Below are 12,307 nucleotides of genomic sequence, written 5' to 3'. Positions count from 1 at the left end.
CTGCAGTAGGGGCACAGACTCAGACATGGCCCTCAGCTGTAACTCTGGCCCAGACATCACCATGGCATTGGCCAGCAGTGCAGGCTGCTCAGATCTGCATGGCCCTAGGACACCGACCTGGGCTCAGATGGATATCTGACCCTGGGCATCCTCATGGCCCTCAGTGACAACAGGCCACATATGTCAATCCAGACCCCGGCCGCTCTAGGGCCACAGACTCAGACTTGGCCCTTGGGAGTAGCCTGGGCCTGGATGACACCATGGCCCCAAGTAGCAGCACAGGCCACCTAGATCTGTATGCCCCCAGACTCCAACAAGTCCATCGGCTGTGGTTGAGATCCCAGGCCTCTGTATAGGCCCTAGCGGCATTCTTGGTCATAGACTTCAACACAGACCCCAGCTACAGCTCCACCAGGGACCCAAATTGTCTCAGGCTGCAGCTCGGTCTGTCGACATCCTGAGTCCAGGTGGAAGCACTGGCAACTCAGATCAGGATGGCTCTGGCAGCATCATGGCCCCAGACACCAACAAGGCCACAGGTTGTGGCCCAGACCCCAGGCTCCATGTGACCTCTGGTGGCAACATGGACCACAGACTTCAACACAGACCTCAGCTGCAGTAGGACCACAGACCCAGACATGGTCATTGGGCAGCATTCTGGGTCTAATTGTCACCAGGGACCCTGGTAGCTGCATAGGCCAACCCAATTGGCATGGCCCTGGGTGGCAGCCCAGATCACTGGAATCAGTATGGTCCTCAATGGCAACAGGAGGTATGAATATCAACATAGACCTTGGCTGCAGTAGGGCTGGGGACCCAGACATGGCTCCCAGCTGTAGCCCTGGCCCAGATGTTACCATGGCACTGGGTAATAGTATGTGCTACTCAGGTCTGTGTGGGCTCGACTGCAGCATGGCCTTTGGGTACCAACATGGTTCCGGTGACTGAAAAGGCTTCAGGCAACCACACACACACACACACACACACACACACACACACACACACAGCCTTCGGTTGCAACAGGAGCCACAAATGTTGGCCCAGACAGCACCATGGCCCCATGTGGCAATCAGGCCTCCAACATCAGCCTACTCTTCACTATCTTCATTTCTTCCTTTCTGCCTCTTTCCACAGCACATGGACCACTCTGCTTCTCTTTCTCTGCCATTTCTCCACCACATATTTGCTCATCATTATGGCACTCACCTGCCCGGCACCTGACTAACCCCCACTTGAGCAGAACTGCAAAAGGGGGCCGTGGATGTCTTCCCACCAGCCAGGGCCTTGAGTGTTCCTTAGATTTCAACTTTAATTTTCTTTAATGTGATACTTCAGATTTGCTTATTTTTGTGGTGTTGGGGGTTGAATATAAGGCATCATTGGATTCCATGTAAGTGAGAGATGTACCTCTGAGTCATGTACCCAACCCTTGAGATATTTTCAATTGGTTCTTTTCTAGAGCAAGAATATCCCCTCTGTGTGAGGGGCATGGTAAAGAGACCACTGAAATGGCTTCTTCATTAGGGAGAAGGTTTTTATTGTGAATAAGAGAAGTTATCCAGAGGCACCTGGAAGAGTCCAGAGCAGTGAGAGAAAGAAGTAGACTGGTCACAGGCAGGGCTGTCTTCAGGAGAAGTGAGAGAGCATGGAGTGGAAACACAGGCCTGTTGTAAGGAGGACAGGAAGCTGGGGGAAGGGAGGAGGGCCAGGAGGCTAATGTGGACTTTGAATTGTGTAACAGCTATTTGTGATGCTGAGGAAGCCTGGAGGCCAGCATGGGCTTCCATATGTAGATAGCTGCCACAGGCATATATATGTCTGTCAGTAGAGAGCAATCAGTGTCTCTTCTGTAGTCGAGCTTGAGCTCATTTCTGGACATGTGGACTGTTGGAGACCCAGCTGCCCTTCCCTTTTGAGCTAGTGCTGTTGTGAATGTCTGTATCCCAGCTTCTTGGGAGGTTGAGGCTGGAGTATTGTACATTTCAGTCTGGCTAGAGTAACCTAGTAAGACCTCATCTCAGAAAGAAACAACCAAAAATCAGAATGGGGCCAGTGAGATAGTTCAGCAGTTAAGGTGCCTGCTGCCAAGCCTGACATCCCAGTTTGATCCTTGGAACCCACATGGTGGAAGGAGAGAATCAGCCTCCTGCACATTGTACCCTGGCCTCTGTGTGTGTGCCTATCATGTGCAGGTAAACCCACCCACACAAACTTGAAAAACAAACAGCAGCAGAAAAAGAAGCTTTGATTGTGGTCACATATCAGTAGGTTGAAAATTAGTTTATTTCATTGATATGAAAAGTTATAAATGAGCATACCTCATTTTGATGTATTATCTTTCTGAAAAATTTGTGTGTAAACATTTATAAATTAACACACTAAAAGGCCATTTATGCCGGACAGTGGTGACTCAAGCCTTTAATTCCAGCACTTAAGGCAGAGGCAGGCAGATCTCTGTGAGTTTGAGGCCAGCCTGGTCTACAAAGCGAGTTTCAGGACAGCCAAGGCTATACAAAGGAACCCTGTCTCAAAATCAAAAACAAAAACAAAAGCTGTTTATTTTTATTTTTTTAAAGCACTTCGAGACCTTTCAATGCCTGTTTAGAAGTGTAAAGCACAGTATTTAAAGTACAGGGGAGACAGAACCCGCCTTAGTTTCCTTGTAATAATCTGTGACTGTTGGTTGTGTTCTATTTGAATTCTGAGTATACATTAGTGTGCATTGCTTCTAGAGTCACAGTTTGTCTGTCTTATCTGTTAAAGCGGTGCTGGCAAGTCAGTCCAGCAGCCCTCATATGCTAGCATCCTCCTAGAGTGGAAAAATACTTGCACTTGAGCAGATTCTTCCTGAATTTATCTTACCCATGAATTTGCTGTTTTCTGACCTAGACCATTCATTAGAGTCCATATAGTAGGTAGTTTGGATGTGGCATCAATTTGAATCTTATATTTATAGGTCAATATGATAGATTGTGAGGCTAATGAATGGTTGTGGTCAACTTCCTAGTTTCTAGATTAGTTTTTTTTTTTTTCTTCCTTTTTCACCTTTGGAAGAAGTTTAGTAGGAGTATTTAAAAATCATTGGCTTTTCATGGAAAGTAACCTGAAAGAGGTACAGTACTATATACATAGTAATTGGCAATTGTGAGGATAAGCAGATGGCTTGGATGTGTATTCCTTCCCACAGAAACTTATCTAATAGTTATAATACAGTGATGTCTCTGATGAGCTGTACAATTAGAGGTCATCGGTTGCATTCTCTCCTATAACCTTTCCCTGTCACATTATTTTAGTTACAGAATAGACACACAGTTACAGAACTGCCACAAAAGACAGTTGGAAAGGATAATGTGTTTTATGTCTCATTTTTTACAAATGAATGAAGGCTCATAGAGATCTTGAGAGTTGACAAGAGTCACACAACTAGCTCTGGGGTTTTTAGTCTATCATACTGTCTTTATTTTTCTTTCTGATTAATATATTCTATCATTTATATTAAACTTACACTGTATGCTACATATAATAGCATTAGATTTGTGGTTGTTGATTATTACCCTTTGCTTTCTGTTTTTTTTTATAGTGGTCTCAAAGTTTATTTTTTACTTTATACCAAAGTCATAGGCACTTTTAGGGTTGATATCATAAAAATCTCAAAACTATCTATCCTCCACCTCTTATAAACAAAAAAATACATAACAGAGGTAATAAAGAATTCATAGTTATTACTTTATGGCAGAAATCATTATCTCAGCAGAGGAGATCTTTTTTGACTACTTACCAAGCTAAGTTGCCCCAAAGTGATTTCATTAGAAAGACCCTAGTTTAAGAATGAAGAACATGCCGGGCGGTGGTGGTGCACGCCTTTAATCCCAGCACTTGGGAGGCAGAGCCAGGAGGATCTTTATGAGTTCAAGGCCAGCCTGGTCTACAGAGCGAGATCCAGGAAAGGTGCAAAGCTACACAGAGAAACCCTGTCTTGAAAAACAAAACAAAACAAAAAAAAAGAATGAAGAACATGGGCTGGAGAGATGGCTCACTGATTAAGAACACGGACTGCTCTTCCATAGGACCTAAGTTCAATTCTCAGCACCCACATGGTAGCTCACAACTGTCTGTAACTAGTTCCACGGGACCAGACACCCATGGAAAAACACCAGTGCACATAAAAAAAAATAAAATAAAAACAAACTAAAGAATGAAGAACATTTTTTTGCCTGTAAGATGACCAGAGGTAAAAGCATTTGGTGTATGGATCCAATCTGGATCCATCCCATGGTAGGAGTGGAAGGGGAAAGCCAACTCCCAAAAGTGTATATGCACATTTTTTATTAAGTTACTAACATTTTTCTAAGAAACAGAAACAAAACCATTCGATATTGGTAGGTTTTTGGTTTTTTTTTTTTTTGCGACAGGGTTTCTCTGTGTAACCCTGGCTGTCCTGAAACTTACTCTGTAGTCCAGGCTGGCCTCGAACTCATAAAGATCCCTAAGTTCTGGGATTAGTGGAAGGAAGGTAGGCTCTCACAATACCCAGGCTGTCCTAGAACTCTTGAACCTTGTAAGTGGTGAGATCACGGTGTCTACCAGCTTCCCAGCTTTCTGTTGTGTTGTTTTTTTAATGAGGCTGGATTTACTAAGGAGCCTATGCTAGCCTAGAACCCATAGCTCTCCTAAGAGTACAAGCATGTGCCTCTAGACCCAGCAGCAGCAGCAGCAGCAGCAGCAATATATTCTTGTCTGTTGTTTAAATTCGCATCAAATTCTGTTATAGATCAAAGAGAAGAAAATAATGCTCAAGGGCCTTAGTTGATGGCTTTACGATGACTCTTGGCAATCAGATGCAGGGGGGGGGGGGAACACTATGAAAAATTCACACTTAACTCTAATTACACTTTTTCATAGAATTCAAGTATTTCACTTGTTTTTCTAAAGTAATTAGACTATGTGGCTGAATTTAAGTGTGCAATTTTAGACAGTGATATTTTGGACTAATTTGCATTTTTAAAAAATTAATATTTTATGTAGCAAAATGGGGATTGTTACTAATTTGAGAGTTGTTAATAGTGCTGGGAGATCAAGGTATAACTTAATTGGGGGAGCTTATTGTTACTTGTAAAGAAAATTAAAAACTTTTTTTTTCCCTCCTCTTGTTTTCTTGGGGTGCATTCCAACTCCAGAAGGTAAGAAGTATTACTTTATTCTAAAGGAGTATTAAGCAATTATAATGTAGTCTTTTACAAGTTTTACTGAATGTGCCAATGTATGCATGGTTTTTACTTTATAAAATGATTTGCCCTAGAAATAAAGTAATAGTGATATTATATAAATGTTAGTTACTAAATGAGCTTTTTTGTTTTGGTTTGTTAATTTTTGTAATTTGTAACCATTACATGGCCATAATTTTAGAAATTGTTGACATTAAGGCCTATCAAAATTGTCATTTGTCTTAGAGCACTGAAGTACCACTCAGCATTAATGAAAATGCTTAGAAGATAGAGCAATGTGTGTTGCCTGTTGCTTGTGAGATTGAAAATATATTTATTTACTTGACTGATACAGAGAAAATAATTGGTAAATTGTTTACCCAAAGGATACTTACTTTAAACCAGGCAGAACAGATGAAAATTCATAGTCTGAATCCTTTACTGAATTGGCTTTTTGTCGATGTTTGCTGGTCTCTTTAGATAGCTGTTGGTTGTAGCAATTCCCGTTTATAGTATAGTGGGGTTTTTTTGTTTTGTTTTAAAATTTCAGTTCTATGACTTTGATGTGAGGCTTGAGGACAGGGAACTCTATCTGTATTTTCATGTCATAGAATGCCATGTTTGCTTACAGCTTCAGATTAATCTCTCAACTTCAGTTAATCTGTTCATTTCATTTATAATTTATTTTTTAAGTAATGGGTTATGAATGAAGCTTAATTAAGATTTAACCTTTTAAGTTATTTGTGTGTATGATGTGTGAATGCAGTTACATGTGTATCGTGGCGCTCTTGTGGCAAGATCTTTGATTTTGGTCTGTTGGACACTTGCAGGTAGTAGTGGTGGTCTCATCTTTGAGGACAGAGTGGCAGACTGAGCTGTTTCTTGTCTTCTGGTCTTTTTTTTTTTTTTTTTTTTTTAATTGTTTTGTTTTGAGCAGGATCTTACTAAGATCTGTCTCTGAAATGCTGGGCTTAGAGATGTGTGCCACCATGCCCAACTTTCTGTGATCTTACCCCACATGCATAATACCACCTAAGAACTCATTCCTATTTTAGTATTTGTTTTTGAGACTTGACGTGAAAGCCATTTGATATAATCTAAGGTTTACCATATCTAAGTTACTTCTCTGAGAAAGAATTTCTGATAGAAAATATCATGAGCTCTTTTCGCGAAGCTGGGACAGCAGGAGGAAGGAACTTTCAGATTTCTGGGATCTCATTGGGACTACTGAGGCACCCAGCCTTGTGGACTGTGCAGTGACTGGATGGTCTGCTCTGTGGGGCTACTCCCAATGCTCAGGTTCCTTCCCACAAGGACCAAGCAACTACAGGATTCTCACCCTCTCAGAGAACCCTGACGGATGGATGTGGCTCTAACTTAGGATATCCTCACAAGAAATGAGGCAGAGCGGGAACACAAGCAATGGAGATACAATAGCCATGTCCTTAGAGGATGCTACAAGAGGAGATAGAGTGCACAACACTCTAACCTGAGCATGTCCTACAAATATGCATAGATACTCTTTGGTGGGCCTCTTGTGGTATACATGAGCCACCTGTGAGTATGACCCTCAAAGGCTGTAACTAGCTCCCTCTCAGAGCTGCCATCATTGACACCGGTACAGTAGGAGCCTGAACTTAGATGTGAATTTCCTTGCCAGACTTTGCCACAATAGGTGTGACACCTGACATAAGGAAGGAAGAGATAGTAACTGTGTGGATCCACAGGAAAGCACCTAGAACTGTGCTCTCATTTACCTGTAAATAGTATACTTGAAAACCAACTTTTCATCTGTTCCTGGGTCTCCACACCCTGTAAACACCTGAGGATAGTTACTTAATCCATGGAATATCTGGTGGGACATCTGCCGAGGGCAGTCTTTGGGTACACTACATCAGTGTTATTGTACTGCTCAGCAGATCATGCCATGAAGAAACACAGACTGTCAGAGGCTCATGCTGGAAGGCCCAGGCAAACGCTCCCAGAAAGAAGTTCCTATGACAGACATGGAGCCATTTCTCACATTGAGCTCCATTTTCTACCCCATGGTTCTAAGGAGGGCAAGGGAAACCTAGCAGCTATTTCATCAATTCATCTTTCTCTTTGACCTCTATGTGAAGCATGGATTACCAGTTTAAAAAAAAAAAATCACAAGCCGGGCGGTGGTGGCGCACACCTTTAATCCCAGCACTCGGGAGGCAGAGGTAGGCGGATCGCTGAGTTCAAGGCCAGCCTGGACTACCAAGTGAGTTCCAGGAAAAGGCGCAAAGCTACATAGAGAAACCCTGTCTCGAAAAACCAAAAAAATCACAGAATATTTGGGAAAGCTAGTCAACCTTATTTCCTTATGACAGTGATTATGTCTACTCAAGTGTGCAACCTACTACTGATGTTCTAAGTGAGTAGATATATAGCATCACATGAGGCCTAGAGGATCATTTTTGTGATACTACTAAATCCATTATATATAAAGGACATTATCAGGCACTTAAAGACCTTGACAGCAATCAAGTCTATATGGCCTTAAATATCGATGTAGGATTTCTGTGAAGACTTCCAAGTCAGGATCTCACAGGTTGAGTTTAATGTGACCTCACCAATGGTGACTGATGTGGAAGTGATTTTGTCATTGAAAGTTAAAGCATATTAAACCATGGCAAGTCAGTCAAGGTATGCAGCCCCAAGACAAAAAGAACTTGGACTCATGATAAGATAAAAAGGGAGATTATGGAATCTACTTTTAAAAAGGAACTACTTGTTTTAAATAAGATAAGTAATGAAAATTTATTGGTCTGAGTTTATCAGATGTTACTGGACTGGATATTGTTAATATATATAATGGAGTTTTTATCTGAATCTGTCAAATGTTAATGGAATAGATATCATTAATGTAATTTTTGGCTGTATATATTGTATATGCTTATTAGATAGTTTTTCTTGTATTAGTTATAAGCTTTTTTAATTTTAGACAAAAAGAGATGTGGTGGTATTGTGTTCACCAAAATATTGTGTACCTTAATAAATTTATCTGGGGTTAGAGAACAGACAGCCACTAGATACAAAGGCTAGAAAATGGTGGCACTCACACCTTTAATCCTAGCATTCCAGAGATAGAAATCCCTCTGGATCTCTGTGAGTTCAAGGCCACATTGGAAATAGCCAAGCATGGTGACACGCCTTTAATCCCAGAAAGCCAGCCTTTAATCCCAGGGAGTGGTGGTAGAAAGTAGAAAGATATATAAGGCGTGAGGGCCAGAAACTAGAGGCATTTGGCTGGTTAAGATTTTGGCTGGTTAAGCATTCAGGCTTTTGAGCAGCAGTTCAGCTGAGATTCATTGGGATGAGGACACAGAAGCTTCCAGTCTGGGGAAACAGGACCAGCTGAGGAAATGGCAAGGTGAGATAGCTGTGGCTCGTTCTGTCTCTCTGATTTACCAGCATGGACCCCAATAACTCGCCTCAGGTTTGATTTTATTAATAAGAACTTTTAAGATTCCTGCTACAGACTCATCTATTCCAACCAAAGCCTCCCATTTTGAGGCTCTCTTCTGATGCCATATGTAACAGACCCCAGTCTAGAATGCCTCAGCTGCTTGAGTCATTGTGGGAAGACTATGGTGCTCTGCTGGAATACCTCCTCGTGAAAGGCAATTTCCAAATCTTAACATGCTTGTCCCGATTTGCCCCTCACAGGGCTCAATGGTTTCACAGCAGGCAATAGAACTGTGGCTCCATGGATTTCTGATGCATCAGACAGCTGTCACTAAGAACACAGGACACTAAGGCATCTGCTCAGAAACAGGGAAGACAGTGCTATTTGGAAAGTCACCTGCAGGTTCAGGAACATTATGCCTTCCTCCCTGTTCACTGTCATAGGAGCATTAAAACCAGGAGGCTGAGTTTTCGCGGTGCACTGTGGGAGGAAGGTGGGTGCTGTTGTTTTGTGGAGGAGGCTTCACGACTGCCGGCTTTGGGAGACCGCGGCCAAAATGCCAGAACGAGACAGTGAGCCCTTCTCCAACCCTTTGGCCCCAGATGGCCACGATGTGGACGATCCTCATTCCTTCCACCAATCAAAACTTACCAATGAAGACTTCAGGAAACTTCTCATGACCCCAAGGGCTGCACCTACTTCTGCACCACCTTCAAAATCACGTCACCATGAGATGCCAAGAGAGTACAATGAGGATGAGGACCCAGCTGCACGAAGGAGGAAAAAGAAAAGTTATTATGCCAAGCTACGCCAACAAGAAATTGAGAGAGAGAGAGAACTTGCAGAGAAATACCGGGACCGTGCCAAGGAACGGAGAGATGGTGTGAACAAAGATTATGAAGAAACTGAGCTGATTAGTACCACAGCCAACTATCGGGCTGTGGGCCCCACTGCTGAGGCGGACAAATCAGCTGCAGAGAAGAGAAGACAGTTGATTCAGGAGTCCAAATTCTTGGGTGGTGATATGGAACACACCCATTTGGTGAAAGGCTTGGATTTTGCTTTGCTTCAAAAGGTACGCGCTGAGATTGCCAGCAAAGAGAAGGAGGAAGAGGAACTCATGGAAAAGCCCCAAAAGGAAACCAAGAAAGATGAGGATCCCGAAAACAAAATTGAATTTAAAACACGACTTGGCCGAAATGTGTATCGAATGCTTTTCAAGAGTAAATCATATGAGCGAAATGAGCTGTTCTTACCAGGCCGGATGGCCTATGTGGTAGACCTGGATGATGAGTATGCAGACACGGATATCCCCACCACTCTTATCCGCAGCAAGGCTGATTGCCCCACCATGGAGGCCCAGACTACACTGACTACAAATGACATTGTTATCAGCAAGCTCACCCAGATTTTGTCATACCTGAGGCAGGGCACCCGGAACAAGAAGCTCAAGAAGAAGGATAAAGGAAAACTGGAAGAAAAGAAACCTCCCGAGGCAGACATGAACATTTTTGAAGACATTGGGGATTATGTTCCCTCCACAACCAAGACACCTCGGGACAAGGAGCGGGAGAGATACCGGGAGCGGGAACGTGATCGGGAACGCGACAGGGACCGGGAGCGGGAGCGAGACCGGGAGCGGGAGCGAGACCGGGAGCGAGACAGGGAGCGGGAGCGAGAGGAAGAGAAGAAAAGGCACAGCTACTTTGAGAAGCCAAAAGTGGATGATGAGCCCGTGGATGTTGACAAAGGACCTGGATCTGCCAAAGAGTTGATCAAGTCCATCAATGAAAAATTTGCTGGGTCTGCTGGTTGGGAAGGCACTGAATCGTTGAAGAAGCCTGAAGACAAGAAGCAGCTGGGTGATTTCTTTGGCATGTCCAATAGTTATGCAGAATGCTATCCAGCCACGATGGATGACATGGCTGTCGATAGTGATGAAGAGGTAGATTATAGCAAAATGGACCAGGGTAACAAGAAGGGTCCCTTAGGCCGCTGGGACTTTGATACTCAGGAGGAATATAGCGAGTATATGAACAACAAGGAGGCTTTGCCCAAGGCTGCATTCCAGTATGGTATCAAGATGTCTGAAGGACGGAAAACCAGACGCTTCAAAGAAACCAATGACAAGGCAGAGCTTGATCGCCAGTGGAAGAAAATAAGTGCGATCATTGAGAAGAGGAAGAAGATGGAAGCTGATGGGGTTGAAGTGAAAAGACCAAAGTACTAATCTAGTTCCAACCGTCACCACACGGCTGTTCTGTTGGTTGTTTGTTTCTACAATTCCTAAAAAGGTGGCAAATGGTTTTTCTTTGTGAATGTGTATAAATCTTTATTGTATAACTATTTGTTTATAGATCTGCCTCCCAAGTGCTAAGATTAATGGCATGCAGCACCATGCCCAACATGTTCCATTAAAATTAGTTAAACTCGCTGTCTTCAAAAAAAAAAAAAAAAAAAAAAGAAAATATCATGAATTGGTTAAATAATTAGGTCAGACTACTACTTAAAAACTCAGAATTTTGATATCCACATCCACATGTGGCATTCTAGTTCTCACAAAAGCAGGAAGCAAAGCCTGTGTAGAAACAGTTCAGCAGCAAGAGCACTTGCTACTCTTGCAGAGGACCCAGTTCAGTTTCTAAAAAGTAGTTTTTATAAAAAAGCCTAAAGCAATTATAACAGCACTAGCTATTAAGATACAAAATTGCATTGCTAAATGAGCAATAATTACCCAATAAGGACAGTGATGTAAAATTTTATCTGATTTCTGTGTTTTTATTGTCTCCAGTTCAGTTCTTGTATAATTATACCCATAGTTTATTTTCTTCACAGAGATTCTGAGCTTCAATTTCTGTGTTCATGTTGGCATTCCTTTTACCTGGAATCATAAGATCTTGTGTAACCTTTTGTACTTAGTTTGGATACAAACACTGTTTGGGATTTGGTCCAGCTGTTAAGAACTTTAAGCATCCCAGCTGAGCAGTGGTGGCTCACGCCTTTTTGGTCCCAGAACTTGGAAGGCAGAGGCATGTGGGTCTGTGAGATCTAGGACAGCCAGGGCTACACAGAGAAACCCTGTCTCCAGGAAAAAAAAAAAAAAAAAAACTTTAGGCGTCCTAATCATCTATAATAAGATAGTAAATAGATAGGTAGTTAGTACCTTTATTACAGAAACGAAGAAGCATTCTGTTTCTCTCAAAGCTAATTTTTATTTTTATGGCCTGTTTATCACAATATTTAAAAGTTAGATGGTATAATGAGCTAGTATTTGAAATGACCTTGGCTAAGATGGGAGTTAGATATTTCGTATGTGTCGATGAGACAAAGACGTCTCATCGACAGTGGAACAGGAAAGACTTGCAGAGCTAGTCATGATAGAAGGTAAACTCTTGTTTTTTGCCTCACTTTTGTGTGAACGGTAGGTGATTGGGCAAGGAGCTTACTTTGCCTCCTTGGTAATAGGGATTGAACCCAAGGGTCTCACAAGGCATGATAGTCAAGTACTCTGTCAGCCTTTGAACAAGGAGGGGTGTGTGTGTGTGTGTGTGTGTGTGTGTGTGTGTGTGTGTGTGTGAGAGAGAGAGAGAGAGAGAGAGAGAGAGAGAGAGAGAGAGAGAGAGAGAGAGAGGGAGTGAGAGTCAGTTTCAGCTGGGCTTTGTGGCAATTG

The 12,307-nt window shown here is 42.6% G+C and overlaps 1 pseudogene across 1 annotated transcript; it reads left to right on the top strand.

Annotated features, from left to right (window-relative positions):
- Window positions 1-4,932: 4,932 nt before the first annotated feature.
- LOC143270257 (protein Red pseudogene) lies at window positions 4,933-11,071 on the top strand (annotated as a pseudogene). Its single transcript, XR_013047382.1, has one exon. The product of XR_013047382.1 is annotated as a protein Red pseudogene (transcript).
- Window positions 11,072-12,307: the final 1,236 nt, after the last annotated feature.

This window comes from Peromyscus maniculatus, chromosome 22 (genome assembly GCF_049852395.1).
Source record: "Peromyscus maniculatus bairdii isolate BWxNUB_F1_BW_parent chromosome 22, HU_Pman_BW_mat_3.1, whole genome shotgun sequence".
Lineage (NCBI taxonomy): Eukaryota > Metazoa > Chordata > Mammalia > Rodentia > Cricetidae > Peromyscus > Peromyscus maniculatus.
Note: the sequence above shows the minus strand (reverse complement) of the source record. Positions and strands in the feature narration are given on the sequence as shown.